Source organism: Aethalodelphis obliquidens, unplaced genomic scaffold (assembly GCF_003676395.1).
Source record: "Aethalodelphis obliquidens isolate GAN/ISIS:26980383/991018 unplaced genomic scaffold, ASM367639v1 scaffold10, whole genome shotgun sequence".
NCBI lineage: Eukaryota > Metazoa > Chordata > Mammalia > Artiodactyla > Delphinidae > Aethalodelphis > Aethalodelphis obliquidens.
In genome coordinates this window covers 3,523,935-3,540,257 of record NW_020837954.1, presented here as the reverse complement: position 1 = coordinate 3,540,257, position 16,323 = coordinate 3,523,935, and the positions used below count along the sequence as shown (strand labels likewise).

At 32.1% G+C, this 16,323-nt stretch overlaps 1 protein-coding gene across 2 annotated transcripts in view; it reads left to right on the top strand.

The window, feature by feature from the left end:
* The window catches only part of NOVA1 (NOVA alternative splicing regulator 1), a 142,970-nt gene that overhangs the window by 82,092 nt on the left and 44,555 nt on the right, over positions 1 to 16,323 (top strand). The gene's annotated exons all lie outside the window — the stretch shown is intronic.

Here is a 16,323-nt window from a genome sequence, read left to right as displayed (position 1 = left end):
TTAATTTGTCTAAGTTCTTCCTCCTTTCTTGTGCCTTATTCTATCAATTGCATTACCATCATCCTGATCATGAAGATTTAGAACTTTGAGGTTAATTTTTAGTTTCTTTTCCATTGCTTATAATATCCAATCAATTGCTAACTTTTGACAGTTTTACCTCTAAAATATATTTTGCATCTGTTCAATCCCACTAGAACTATAATTTTCATTGACTCTTACCTGAATTGTTGAATACTTTCTTAATCTCCCTATAAGTGGTCTCACTCCTCTTAATGTGTCTTATGCCAGTTTAACAGTTATTGCCCCATTCTCCTGCTCATATTTGTTTTTGCATTGTCTACCATGAAATTCAGAATCTTTAATGTGGTGTTTGAGGCTCTCTGCCTATTATATTCTTAAGATACATCAATGAGTATTCAAAACTTACTCATCTTTTAAGATCCTGCCTAATGCAATGCCATATTCTGCATGAATCCTTTCTTGAGATATCTTATACTTTATCATCTTCTTTCAAGGTAAAGAAACAGTACTGTGTTTACTTCATCATATCACCAAGCACGATGCCTTACACATACTAAGTATTCAGTAAATATTTTTGAACATCTGAAAGAAAGAGAAAAAATTTCTCCATAGCATTGTTATAACTATTTGATGTATTTTCCTTAAATAAAATTTACAAAACAACATTTAAATGAGGTCGTCATTGTTCTTTGCCACACATTCAATTTAATACTGAGTCTGTCCACTTTAAATAATACTAATTCCCAGTCTGTCCTATTCTAGATTGGCTTATACTTTGCTAATCTAGACAACTTTTGTATCTTTAAACATGTATACTCCTATAACTTTTGCTCTTTCATTTTAAAATTTAAGATTCAATTTTTAAAACTTAAAGAAGATTTAAAAAAATCATCTAAGTCATTCCATTTATTTGTGTGTTAAATTCTTTCCTTACGATTCTTTTCTATTTTGTATATAATATACAAATGATTTTTAGTGACTGAATACCCTACTAATCTTTTGCTGCTTTATAATTTTATCATCCCTATGACATTTCTTTCCATCACATGGAATGTACTTAACTGTCCTTAAGTGTGCATAATGTATAGTATTTATAGTGTGAAATATGCTTAAGTGTATATAGTAAACAGGTAAGGTAGGAATAAGGGCTTTTTATGTGTGTGTTTATAAATTGTGTGTGTGTGTTATAAAAATTTTTGTTGATTGAATCTTGGTGGTCATCAAACCCAGTAGGAATTGTTCTTTTCTTAGATCACATCATCAGTTAGAGCCTTCCTAACTACAAATCTTTTCACATTGTTTTAAGTATTTATGGAAATTGATGAATTTAACCCAAGTTGCTTCTTTTGTTTCTTAATAAGTTCACTGGAATCAAGAACATATTCACTCTCTGACTTTCAAGAAAGAAAAGATTATTTAAAATACTTAGAATTATCTACTAAGTCCTTAAGAACATTTCACTTGATGCTCAATTAAAAAAAGTTAAAATATTACTTTTAGAAAAAAGTTAATAAAAGAATGTGATATTCATCTTTGTGAGAGAAACCAAACAATGACCTGTCTCTTGCAGTCAGTGCCATATTAGTTATTAATTATAATCATTAAATTAATGTGAACAACAGCTATTACTGTATTTACCCAAAAGCATATGAATTTCCAAATATAATACAGAGTTCCACATGAGTAACAGAAAGTGTTAGTGATCACTTGCATTGCTAGAAGATTTTTCTTTTCCTCCTCTATTTGATGAACCCTGGTTATGCTGAAAACTTGGTCTTGTTTAGGACCGAATTTTATTCCTTTCAGTAGCCTAATTTCTTCTTCAAAGGAATGGATTTTCATCACAACTGTTTGGAATCACAACTGTGTGGAATTTTTAAGGTATAAATTGGTAATTTTAAAGTAGTACACATTTATGTTTTGGTTTTGTATCAGGATCTTCTAGTGTAGAGGTTATTAGCATGATGAACATGTCACTATAGTATAGTGGGAACAACAGCAGAAAACATACTCTTGCTCAATCTGCTGCATGATTATTTAGAATACTAGTTTGATCTGACAAAACAAAGAACATAGTGATTTTAGTATGAAATGAACTAAGGCTGTTTTAAAATGTTTCCAAGGGTAGGATTCACGACATTAAATAAAAATATTGAAACATATTAATCAAACATTTTTTTAAATATCTGTTCTTTTACTTTTTTCTTTCAAAATTTATTTTGGACAACTTTGTAAAAAGCACTCTACGATTTTGAATCAAAGGGGGTTGGCTTTCTGTAGCCATAATACTAAAAATTTGCAGCCTAACATGAATAAAAGGCTGTGTAGTAGGAAACATGCTTCAGTTATCAGTTCAAATCTGTTAACTACTGTGACAGGATTTGCAGATATCATCAGGCATGCCATTAGAGCCTAGTTTTGACATTAATCTATTTTTTCTAAGTTAATAATATGTGTGTGTTCCACTGAGGTGTTTTTTTTTTTTTTTTTGCTATCATCCTAATTAAGTCAATGTGCCCTTTATCTGAGTTTTAATTAAGTAGATACCTTAAAGTTTGGAAATTGTGCTGAGTATTTATTTATTATAACATAAAACAAATGTAACTTATGATAAATCAATACTTAAGGAATTTCACATCTCTCACACTATTCACTAGCACATAGCATCCATAATGCTCTTCAGTTAAGAAATTGTAAACTGCTGGTTTGGAAATTCATCACAACATTAACTTGGAACTCTGAGGCATCTCACATCACTAATATATACAAATGAGCTCTTCGCAACATGTCAAGTAATCTTTTTATATGAATAATTGAGCTTGTTTGGATCAGTACAAAAGTGAAATTCAGGAAATTTCAGATAACTGTTGAATGATTAATAAAATTTTCCAGACTTTAATTTTATTTGGTATCAAATATCTGATACCAAATACGATGTGTTGACAGCCCTTAAAGGATAGTTGTTTATGTGTCTGTCTGCAGAGGCCATTCAGGTTCAAGGTCAGCACTGGTCAAGATTTTCTTTATCATTGAGGACTAGAGGACTCATGAGAGATAAAGAGAACTGTGATTTAAATCCAGCAATGTGGCCTTACTTTGGCTAAGCATGAAAAAGTTCTTGGATTTCTTAAAGCAAATTTTTCCCCCAAGTCTATCTTATGATGTTGAATTTGCTTCCTTTTATGAACCCCAGATAAAACTATTCTTCTAAAAATCTACTGAAGTAATTGTTATGCTCTGAAAGATTATCTAGCCGAACTCAAAAAGTCTATGTAACCTGGAAAAATGTTAGGCCTAAAGAAGGAGTAATTTATGCAGGTACTGGTAACATAACTTTGGCCTGAGAATGAGATTTCTAAGAATGAGATTTGTTTTCTAAGAAATGATAAATAATTTGGCACTTATTAAGAGGCTGTAATTACTGTATTGTAAATATTCTATCTACTCGAACATATTTTTTCTGATAATACAATTAGTTATAATATTTACTTGTATTCTTTGATTACTCAGGGTGGTAAGTTTTAGATTGGCATGTGTTTTTATGTACAACTGCTTTTTAAAATTTGTTTTAATTTCTCTGAGTGACTAATTTTTGATTTTAAAATATTTTAATACAAATGAAATGAGATTTTTTAAAAAAACTCTTTAAACTTGAGTGTTTTTCTAAATGAATTATAAAATGGAACAAAATATTTGAAACACTATGTTTTAATTATTTACAATGGTGTCATTTTATTTTAATATGTATTATGAATATCAAGAACACATGAATATTATAAGAACATTTAAATATGCAGTTGAGCAAAAATAAAAAAAAAAACTAAATCATACTGTTCAGAGATAATTACTTTTAAAATTTGGTATATAGCATATTATAGTTTGAATAGTTTTCCTTAATTCACTTCTACTAAGCACAATGTCATTTTATTAACAAAACATATAAAATACACACATATATGCATGAAAAAAAGTAGGAAATAATATGCTGTATACCATACTTTAAAAGTAATTATCTCTGAACAGTATGATTTAGTCTAATTTTTTATTTTTGCTCAACTGCATATTCACTTTGTTATACAGCAGCAACTAACACAACAATGTAAAGCAATTATACTCCAATAAAGATGTTAAAAAAAAAAAAGAAAACCATTCAGTTTACTGTTCATGTCATTCATAAATTATGTATAGTTTAAACGCTGTTCAGCTGTTGTTATTTTTCCTCAAATGTATAATGATATCTTGGTTCTGTACTTATCTTTATATATGAGCTTACCTGTTAGCCTAAGTAGGATTTTCTACAGGCCTTTCTTCAGTATGTCTGTAGTTACCTGTTTTCCTGAGTGTGTCTAATCAAGCACTCCCTGACTCTCAAGACAAAGTTTCTGTAGTCAGTGCTACCACCTGGGATGAAAGCCCATTTTTTTCCCTTAGCATAAGTGGAGGAAGGGAGGATGCAGGGGATTAATTCCCTTTTCTCTTCCTGCACATGTGTCAAAGAGCTGCTCAATCTACCACTCTAGCAACCCACCCTTACTTCTGTCTGCTGCTTAAGGGTTTGAACTAGTCTCTGTTTTCTGTGAGTTTGGGGCTGTTTTAATTTTTCCATTCCATTCATGGCCATTTGTTCATTCAACAGTTATTTATTGAATAAATACTGTGCATAGGGCACACTTCCAAGCACACTTCCAAGCACTGGGAATACAGCAGTAAAAAGTCATACAAGATCACTGCCCTTAAGGAAGAGAAAGAATTGAACAAATAATGAATAGCATAAGTAAGATTTTACAAAAACATAACGTAGTGCTAGTGTACAAGGGGTGCACATGATGGAGAGAACCTGCCTTAGTAAGAATGGCCATCTTCCTTATTCAGGAATGTTTTGTAAACTCTGGTTCAATAAGATAGCTTTCTAAGATTTTAAGACAGGGACAGATGTTGAAGTGTCTCTCCTATCTTGAGCTACATCTACCTTTGTTAAATATGAAAACATCACTGAAAAAATTGGAAGTATGTTTCTTGTTAACGCAGGTTTCCATGTGTGTATAAAAATGTAAAGCAGTTCCACTACCATTGAAATAGATACCTATTTAATGGAAGTAAAATATGTTGAATGTTTTTGTGATGTCCATATATAAGGTGCATGCTGTGCTGTGGATCGTGAAGTAGGTAATTGACATTCACCTGACATAAGAAAAGTTAGTTGAACATTAGAAAAGTCAACTAAAATTCTACAAGTGAGTAATGCATGGTATAGTACTGTTTTTAAGTAATGAATAACTTACACTTTTATCCAGATTTTAAATGGTTATTATGCCTTCCAGAAAGTTCTGGTTCAGAAAATCTCACGTTATATAATTCTTTAATTTGAATATAAAGAGATATGTACCCTCACTGTACATTGAACAACTATTGAAAACATGTTATTAAAGAGGTACCAGGTATGCTCAGGGGACTCCATGTTTTGGTTTGTGCCTACTATTCTCTTATCTGATTTTTTCTTCATTTAATTCATCATGAACCTTTTACCATGCCAGTAAATAAAGGTTTTCATCATAAACTTATTTATGGTTTCTTATGATGAATCACAGTTTATTTAACCAACTTCCTCTTGCTGAACCTTAAGTTTGATAAGTTTTTTACCATTAGAAAAAAATGCTTTGATGAACGACTCATTATTTGTATCTGTATGCTTTTCATATTGTTTCATGTGAATTTTAAATGTTCTTTTTAATGAGATTACTGGGTCATAGTACTTCTGATACTTTTTGCTAAATGGCCCTCCAGAAAGAATGTGCCAACCTGTAATTAGAGCGAGATTATACTACAGTATCGATTTCTACGTATTCATACCAAACCTTTATAGTTATTTGCCAATCAGAGCTTTATAGTGGTAGGTGATTGTTGTTTGATTTGCTTTTTTGAGTACAGTGGACTGGAATAATTTTGCATTTGATTATTAAGTCATTCTTTCCTCACTCCTTCCCTTCCTTTGGCTTTTCTTTCTGTCTTTGGTATGATCATGACACAAGGATATGTAGTGTGCATGTGAGGTTGGGTGTGCAAATGAGTGAGTGAAATGGCCATTTATATACCTAGCTCATTTTTTTCCTGGTTGATGTTTATCTTTTTCATAAGGGTTTTTAAGAACCCTTATTCATATCTTATGGAATAAGTACTAGCTATCAATCTAGCAATTTACAGTCTTTCAGATTCTCCCAGTTTGATCTTAGCCTTCTAACTTTGTTTTGTATCTACAGAATTAATAAGTATGTATGAGTTAAACTCTGTTTTGAAGCACCTGTATGGAAATAGGGACTTTTATACATTGTTGATGAGAAACTAAGGGGGACTAAGCAGACATGACAAAAAATATGACTTAAATCCTTGATTGATCCTCAATTAGGGGAAAAACAGCTGGAAAGAACATTGTTTAGCATAGCACTTTATATAGAACTAGATGATTTATCTTGTGATTCTAAAATGTCATCATAAGAACTATAACCCAAAACTTGAAGACAGTGTTATCATTGTACATATCATATTTCAAGTAAGGTGAGATGATGAGGTTTTTTAAAGTTTACTAGGAAAAATACAGTTGTCAGAACTATTTAATTTATGAAATGTAATTGTTTATATTTGAACTTTGTGGCATCATAAATTTTTGAAGGAGCCAACCCTTAACCCTTAAGATCCTTAACCCTTCAGTTTCTGCAGTGCAGTTAACTGTACATAGTGGGTTTTTAAAATTTCTGGAAACATTATATTATCTTTAAAGTCAGTTATATGTGTAACCTGTAATAAAATTTATATTTTCATGTAAGACATATTCTAAATAACCTGTCTTCTCTGGAAAATATGTTCTTAGCAAGTAAAAAAAAATCTAATACTATGAAATTCTGACTGCTGTGTTCTTAGAAACAATGAAAAACAGTAGAAAATGTGTTTTTTTGTTTTTTGTTTTTTTTTTACTTTACTATGGCTTTAATAGCTGGGATGATTACTTGCAAATGAACAGCTGCATCTTTAATACCACAGGCTTAAATTAAGGTCCCAAAGTCCCATAGGTTTTACATTCCATGACATGTTAGCAAGAAACTTACAAATATAGAAAGGCTCATGTTCTAAGATGGAACACAATCCATATAATATCCATGACTAGTACAGCAAATAAAATTCAGTCCAACATCAGCCTCTGTAAAAGAACTACAAAATGATGAAAGAGAAAAAAGGTAGAAGGAACTAGTTGGTTTCTGTTAAAGTTGAGCAACAGTAAAAACAAACCATTTTCATCATGTTAGCAGTATTGAAGAAATTGATTTAGTTGAGCTGCTAATGTAATTATTTTGAATTTGTCATTTTTTTAATCTGAAATATTTTCATGTATTTTTCAGCCCTTGCTGAAACTATTTCTCTTATAATAATAATATAAACATATAAGCCATGTGAGTTTTTCCCTTTATTTTCATTTTCATAAATCAGAAATACGAGAAAAGAATGATTGAATACTTTGAATTCATAATAAATAAGCACTTCAATAAAGATTTGGTTATTTTAATAGCTGAAGAGTCTTAGAACAGCTTAATGAATATTTTGTTCTGATCAAATAATTATTAAACTTTAAAATCTGTCGTATCAAATATAATTTCAGTTTTGCTGGAAGTTTGCTGAAGCTGAGAAAGAAGAACTCTCAATACAAAAAGGATAGTCCCTTGATTCTTTACCAATAATACCTGTATCTTTTTCTTAATAAAATAATAATTAAAAATTAACTTCCTAACTTCCTACCTGTATTAATAAGAAACAAGAATAACCTGGCCATTCTTTCCCTATACTAAAAAATTATGTCTAAATTCAAATCAAATCTTCCAATTTTGATGTCATACTTCCAATGAATTTTTCTTTAAAAAGACAATCATAATGGTTGATATATATCAACCTTTAATGTTGTGTGTTGTACACATAGAATGTATTTGCATATGGGATTTGTGTATCCATTCATATGCAATTAAATGCACATCTAGCCCCTCATCCCTAGCACTTATACAACTGTATGTCATTATATGGCCTCTTTATTTTCTCTGGCCACAAATATACTAGCAAAATGAGAATGATACTATTTTAACAATCTCAAGACAATGGTAATGGAGATTATTTCCAACCTTACAGTGTTATTATGTCTTTCTTTTTTAACATCTTGGCTTTATGTTCTGCAAATAATAGTGAATTGCTACCTTTTTAAAACTGTAAGGTAAGTAATTTAAATAGGAATTTGATTTGTAACATTTTAGTTTTGGAGAGATTATTTTGTAAAAAACTGTTTGGGCAGGATGCTAATAGGTTTTACATTCAAAAAGGTGTCATGAATAATTAAATTTATTCATAAAAATGTTAAATGGTATTTCTTTATTGTAGGACTTTATATTTTTAATATGCTGATATACATTGTGAATCATTCGGAGAGGAGGATACTATATGTAGTATTTTCCCTCAAAAGTATTTGACCAGAGATTTCTTCTTTTTCATGAAGCATATTGTAGGGCAAGTATTATGTAAAATATACTTAGAGAGGTGCTAGACTAGCATTTGGGGGTTTTAATACTTTAAGAAAATTTTACATCTTTTTCTTCAGCTTATCTTAAAACAGGGTGATTGTATAACACGATTATGTTTTTTCTTTTTAAAAATACTTCTCTCAATTCCTAAATTTTCTTGAAGTGGCAACTTCAAAATTTTTACCAATATGGTCATATTATTCAACTCATAATAATAATATCTGTTTTCTTATAAATACTTTGTATGATCTGGGTTCTTACTCTTTTTTCATCTTCATCTCTTTCCATATTTCCCTTGAACTTTTTTCCCAACTGTATGGAGCATACATTTACATGGGGCATCATGGTTCTGACAGACCTTTTTTTCTCAACCTTCCTTACCTTTATACATGTACTTTCTTTCTGGAATGCCCCTTTCTTACTTCACATCTGCTGATGAATACTTGCTTCATATGATTTAGAACTCAGATTAAGTGTAACCCCTTCAGTAAAGCTTTACTGAGCTAATACTTGCCATCTGTATATACATCCTTAGAATCAGTTATTAATTCATAAATATTTATTAAGTATTTGACACACACATATGTCAGGATGCTGTGGGTGTAAGGATGGACAATATAAACATATAAACAAAGAGCTCATATTCTTGAGGGCTAGACAGGTTAGTGAATAGACAACTGTAATAATCTATGATAACTGCTATTCTAAGGAAGTACAGCTGTGGTTACACATAGGAGGAGGTATGGAAACCAGGTAAAACTTTGGGAAACTGATGCCTGGCCAGAGATTTGAAAGATAAATAGGAGTTACTGAGGTAAAAGGTTGAGTTCAGTTAAAACATCTAAGAAAATAGTTAAAAACAGAGATGGACCTACATGAAAATAGGTGGAATTACTGGGGAAATAATCAAGCAGACGTTGATAATTACATGGTATAGTAATTATATAGTATTACTAGCATTGTAGTATTACCAAATACAATGGCTTTGCGGATTGTAGGTCTGAACTTTGAGACCACGTTGGAATTGACTGTGGCTAGTAAGATGGTGTTCTGCTATGTTTGTAGCACTGTACGTAACATATATTGAGTTTGTTTCTCCACACCATAGGCATTTGGTATACAATAGAAAAGGAAGCCCTACCTGGATTTCCATAAAAGAGTAAATTGTCAACGAACTTGAATAGATTAGTTATGTATACCTCTTCTGCTAACATGATATCTTAGGAACACAGGACTGCTTAAAGTCCATATATGTTTTCTCCAGACTAAGAGTAGTCAAAGTCCTTGTAAATTTTTTAGTAGGCTCCATACTAATGTTATCCATGGAGTTTCTATATTACTTTATTTTCCTTTTTAGAGTTACATGTAAATAGTAGCCTGTAGCTTAAAATTTTCCTGTCAGTAAAGGTTTTCTCCCCTGCATTATTAGAAATTTGAGAATAAAAATCAATTTGCTGTACCTTACACATTCACATTACTTTATGTGTAGTTTTGGATTATTGGTCCCTAATTTTAAATATGTTCAGATGATTAATAAGAAGACTGGAGGTTAAATTCCCAAAATGTTCATTCCTTTTAAATCAATTCACAGAAATTATTTTATAATATTCCCAGGGTCAACCTTTCAGGGCTCTTTTAAAGGCCTTATTCAGAAATAAGATTCTTTATAAAGTATTCAGACAAATTTATTCTTAATATCAAATTTGTTTTTGTTCATTTATGTTTCTGTGATATTTCAGCTTGTTAATATATACTGTGCCCTCTTATAACATATGCAAATGTCTATAATCTTGACTTGACAATAGAAAAAGACCTAGGTATAGTTTTACTTTAGGTGAAATTATTTTACTATTACAGTAATAAGTCTCATTTGTTTTCTTTTCAGAATATTTTAGTTAATGATAGATGTTTATAACGTCATGGTTCCTTTGAGCCTATTAAAGACTTGTTGAGTGAGTAAATGAATGTTTTCTGGTCCTTTAGAAATACTGCATATTAGCAATTCCTTTTCATCAATTAAATAGAGGTGAACTGTATTTAAAGTCATACAGTTTAGAATTTTTACATAGAAATGGTCATGACCAATATATTAAAACTTTGATTTAGTTCTAATGTAATCTAACAGAATTTGGTCAAATAATTTAATTGATAAAGACATTTTTTTCCTTAGCAGTGTGTAGTTATTGGCATTTAGTAGATGCCAAAGCTAAAACATCATGCTTTGATATGCAGCAGTATTGTAAGAAATTCTTCATTTGTGGTCAGGATTTGATATTTTATCACTACAGTGATTAAGTTTAACTATGAAGTTTCATCTGTACTCTTCACTCCGAAGTAGAGAATTGGTTTACTTTTTCCCTGGTAAAACCCTTGGTAAAATTATTCTGTGGAGTTGGGTGTACCTTCCAAGGAATAATCAGTAGATAATTGGATAGGAGGGCATTGAGCTGAGCTTCCTTTGCTGGGTGTTTCTAAAAGGATTAGTAGAAAGAACATAATCTTTTGAAAGAGAAATGTATACTACATACATGCATTTGTAGATTTCATTAGGAAACATTATGTAATAATGATCCTTAATAAAAGAAAATAGTCTAATAATGGTCCTTGGTTTACCTGGTGTCATTGATAGTTCATCTGTTCAGTACTTCTCTCTGTATATATTTTTTTCTCTTCTTTTGATATCTACAATAGATTTAATGTAATTGATCTAGATTAATAAAATCTTATTGTAATGTTTTTCATCCAAGGCCATGGTTTTAATTCATTAAATTAATAATTCCTTATGAACAATTTGCTAAGTACTGGGCTGGGGATACAACTGTGAGCAAAATAGTCAAGGTTTCTGCCCTCTTGGACTTTTTGTGTCAGTGGGGAGAGACAAACAATGAAGTAAACAAATGACAACAAACTTTAATTTCAGAAAGTGTTAGAATCGTGGAGAAAGTAAAGGAACATAAAGTGATAAATAGTGATTGAGAACAAGCTATTTCATGGTTGTTAAGGAATACTTCTCTGCTGTGGTATCACTGAACCAAGGTCTTAATAATGAGAAAGGGGCTGGTATGGGAAAAGCCACAGGAAAAGTGTTCCTAGTATGGACATCAGTAGGAAAAAAAAAAGGCCTAAGTGAGAACAAGCTTGGCATTTTCCAAGAACTAAAAAAGACCCAGCTCCCTAGAGTGAAGAAGAGAGGGAGAGTAATATGAGATGAGGACTGAGAATTAAGCAGAGGCCAGATTGCGATGTGTTTTGAAAGCCAGTGTAAAGGATTTAACGCTACAATGAGAATACAGTACATTGTTTATAAACAGGTAAATTACATATGATTCGTGTGTTTAAGAAACTACTTTGAACAAGGAGTGGATTATAGAGGTGCAAGAAGTGAAGCAGGCTATTGTAATGGTCCTGTTTAGAGACAATGATGACTTGGACTAGGAGGTGTCAGTAGAAAGAGGGTAAATTAGTTCACATTATGTTTTTATGGCATTTACAACCATGGAACTGGATTACTTATCCAAGGAAGAGAGTAGCAACAAGAAAGCCAAAGGAAGAAAGTGTTTACATAAGAAGGAAATGATTAACTGAGGCTACTACCTGGAGAAGAAAGGTAAAATGCCATAATAGTATACAACTTGCTATTTTTCTTCATTGCTATAATTTTCCAGTATCCCTATCATTCGAACTGACTGAAAACTTTAGCATCTGACTCACTCTCTACCTCTATACCTGTACTCCTGTTCAGCCTTTGTTTCCAAAAACTTTGAAAGAAAAAGAAGTGATGGCAAAGAGAGCAAGAGAGTGGCAAAGTGGAGCAAGGAAAATATGTAAACAGTTTGTGGCCCAAATAACCTGAGATTTGAGAGAAAAAAAACTGCCCCAGTTGAGAGAGCTCTGTGGGACATAAAGAGGTAGGGAACAAGCCAGGTTTTTTCAGGTGGTGAGACTAAAAGGAACATTCAGAAAGGGGGTTTTGCATATGGAGCATATGTTGAAACTGAGGTAACAGAGGGCATAATGAAGAGGTCTAGAAAGACAGAGGATAGGGAATTGGGTCATATTCAGAGATATAGAGCAGACTATGTGCATAGGAATTTGATTATGGTGACTGGAGAGATTTAGACTTCTGCTGGTAACTTAGATATACAGGAATATGAGGAATGGTAGTCTCTTTTAGGATGATGGACAGGTAAAGTTACGGTCCAGCTTATTATTTTAAAGGTATGATACTACTGACCTTTCTTTTCTGTTCCTAAAAATGCTGTACTGGTCTTTGATGGGGGAGGAGCAGGAATAGTGAGATACCGAGGTGTTGTGGTAGCCACTGGCTGGGGGAACTGTTGACTCAGACGAACTAAGAAGGTTACTCAAGGATTTATTTACATGGGTAGGTTAATGAGTAAGGGCAGGAGGCCAGAGAGTGGACAGGAAACCAAAGACTCAGAGATTCCTTCTAAAGGAAAGGAGGCCAGAGGATGACAGAGAGAGAGCCAGTCATCTGTCCTCACATGGATCAGAGACCAGTGGACGACTAAGAGTCCAAGGATCTGTCTTCAAGTGGATTATAAGTCAAAAGGACTAGCCTGAGGGTCACGATATTTAAACCAATGGAAAGTTATGTATTACTATGAATGTACATGAGTATGTCTGACAGTCACCCTCTGTTACAGATAACATCTAGTCTGGGATTCTTCCAGTTGACAGATCTTATCCATAATATTTTAATAATCCAGAATAATAGAGACAAAGAGAAAGGGTTATATGAAACAAAAATTAGAATTATAAAAAATTACTATAGAAACACAATTTTGCCATTTTCTGAGACATATTTTTAAAACTAAGAGTATAATAGGTAGGTCAATTAAATTTGGTTCGTGATATCACAGAAACTCATCTGAACAGTAGCCACCAGTTTTAAGCTACAGTCGAACTGGTGTTAGATGTATGATCTATTTTCATATATGGCTTTTATCTCCTATAACTAATATATTCTGATATTCTTTAGTTTATAATTAATACTTCATATTGAAAAAAATGAAGTGATAAGATACTCTGTTGTCTGTTCACATCAGAGGATACAAAAATAACTTTTGGCAAGTGAGCTGGAGAACTCTGAAGAACTTCTGAGCCTCACCTTGATCCCCAAAGTCACATTTCTCTCTAAATATATTGTGGCATGCTGAAACTATTTATTTAAATAAGATATTGTGCTGCTTGTTCTCAGCATCATGATCATAGGAAAACTGTAATGCACAGGGAGAGTATAGACTGACAAGATGTATTCGTGGTAGATTTGTATATTCTTTCCTGACAAAATATTGCCATTTTTTTCCCAATGCGATAAAGGGCATTTATGGAACCCACATCTAACATCACACTCAGAAATGAAAAACTGAAAGCTTTCCCCCTAATAAAATCAAGAACAACTGCTTTTTTCACTGCTCTGCAACACTGTGCAAGTAGTTCTAGCCAGAATAATTGAACAGGGAAATTTTTTAAAGAGTATCCAAATTGGAAAGGAAGAAGTAAAATTTATCTCTGTTTGTAGATGACATAATCCCATATGTAGAAAACCCCAAAGAATCTATAAGAAAACTACTGGAACTAATAAACAAGTTCAGTAATATTGTAGGGTATAAGATCAACACACAAAATTCAGTGTGTTTCTATATACCAACAAGGAACAATCCCAAAAGGTAATTAAGAAAGCAATTTCATTTGCAATAGCATCTAAAACAAAAGAATACCTAGGAGTAAATTTAACTAAGGAGATGAAAGATTAAAGAAGACATAAATAATTGGAAAAGCATCCCATGTTCATGGGTAAGAAGACTTAGTATTGTTAAGATACCAGTACTGCCCAAAGCAATCTACACATGCAATTAAATACCTATTAAAATTCCAACAGCCTTTTTTGTAGAAATGGAAAACCCAGTCCTCAAATTCATATGGAAATGCAAGGGACCCTGAATAGCCAAAGCAGTCTTGAAAAAGAACAAATTTGGGGACTTACATTTCTTGATTTCAAAAATTACTACAAAGCTACAGTAATCAAAACAGTGTGGTACTTACATAAAGATAGACATATAGATTAATAGAGTATGATTGAGAGCCCAGAAATAAACCCATATATCTGAAGGTATTTGCAAATTATATGATAAGGCTTTAATATCTAGAATATATAAAGAACTCCTAAAACTCAACAACAAAAAGACAAACAACCAAAAGAAACCATGGGCAAAGAGTGTGATAGACATTTCTCCACAGAAAATATACAAATGGCCAATAAGCAATGAAAAGATACCCAACATCATTAGTCATTAGAGAAATGCAAATCAAAACTACAATGAGATACCACCTCACATTCATTAGAATGGTTATTATTAAAAAATAATAATAACAAGCGTTATTGAGGAGGTAGAGAAATTAGAACTCTTGTACATTGATGGTGGGAATGTAAAATGGTGCAGCTGCTGTGGAAAACAATTTAGCTGCTCCTCAAAAAGCTACATATAGAATTACCATATGACCCAGCAATTCTGCTACTAGATATATGCCCAAAAGAACTGAAAAAGAGGGACCTAAGCAGATACTTGTACACTAATGTTCATTGCAGCATAATTCACAACAGCCAAAAGGTAAAAACAAGTGTCTGTAAATAGATAAATGGATAAACAAAATGTTTTATATATACTCAGTGGAAAATTATTCAGCCACAGAAAGGAATGAAGTTCTGGTATATGCTTCAACATGAATGAATAAAATACTATGCTAAATAAAATGTCAGATACAAAAGAACAAATATTGTATGATTCCCTTTATATGAAATATCTAGAATAGGCAAATTCATAGAAACAGAAAGTTTAGAAGTTACTAGGGGATATAGGGAAGACATGGTGATTTGTTTCTTAAGGGTTACAGATTCTGTGTTTGGGGTGATAAAATAATTTCGGAAATAGTGGTAATATTTGTACAACCTTGTGAATATAGTAAATGCCACTGAATTCTGTGATTAAAAATGGTTTAAATGGCAAATTTTTTGTTATGTATAATTTACAATTTAAAAATATTTTGTCATTTTATATTAACTCAGCGTATATAAAACTGCCACAATTAATACATTTTAAATATCTTTAACGTAATAATTTTAAAAATAAAGGATTACATGTACTCCTGAAATTTTTATCATTTTCCCAAACTTTACAAATTTACCTTTCCATATTCCTTCTCCCAGCAACTTAATGGGTCACAAATCTTCATGCCTCCTCTATGTTCATTTGATATGGTGCATATGCTCAACTGTATAACAATTGTTATCATTCTTTGACTTGAATAATTCAAACTCTATGCAAATGTGGGCTTTGCTTTCATATTGGATTTGCTAATGCATTAATCTCTATTGGCTCTGAAGGTAATAACTTACGTCATATGGTAGGAGTGGGGCTATCACCAGAGATGGCTCATCTTCTTCTTGTCAGCTTATAGCAGCAGCACTCTTCAGATCTGGTTACTCTGCTGCATGTCTAGTGGTATGTTTTGCTCCTGACTTTTGAATGACTTTGATTAGCTCTGCATGCCACCACTGGTCACACTTTGAGTTTCTGAGCTTGATCTGATATCACATGTTTGTTGCAAGTTGTGTCCCCAGCTTCCAAGCGTGGTTCACAAAATTCTGCAAGTGAATTCCTACCAGTCTGTAAGGAATACCTAGAAAAATGCCAAGTGCCATTTTTCTTATAGCAGAAATTTAAGA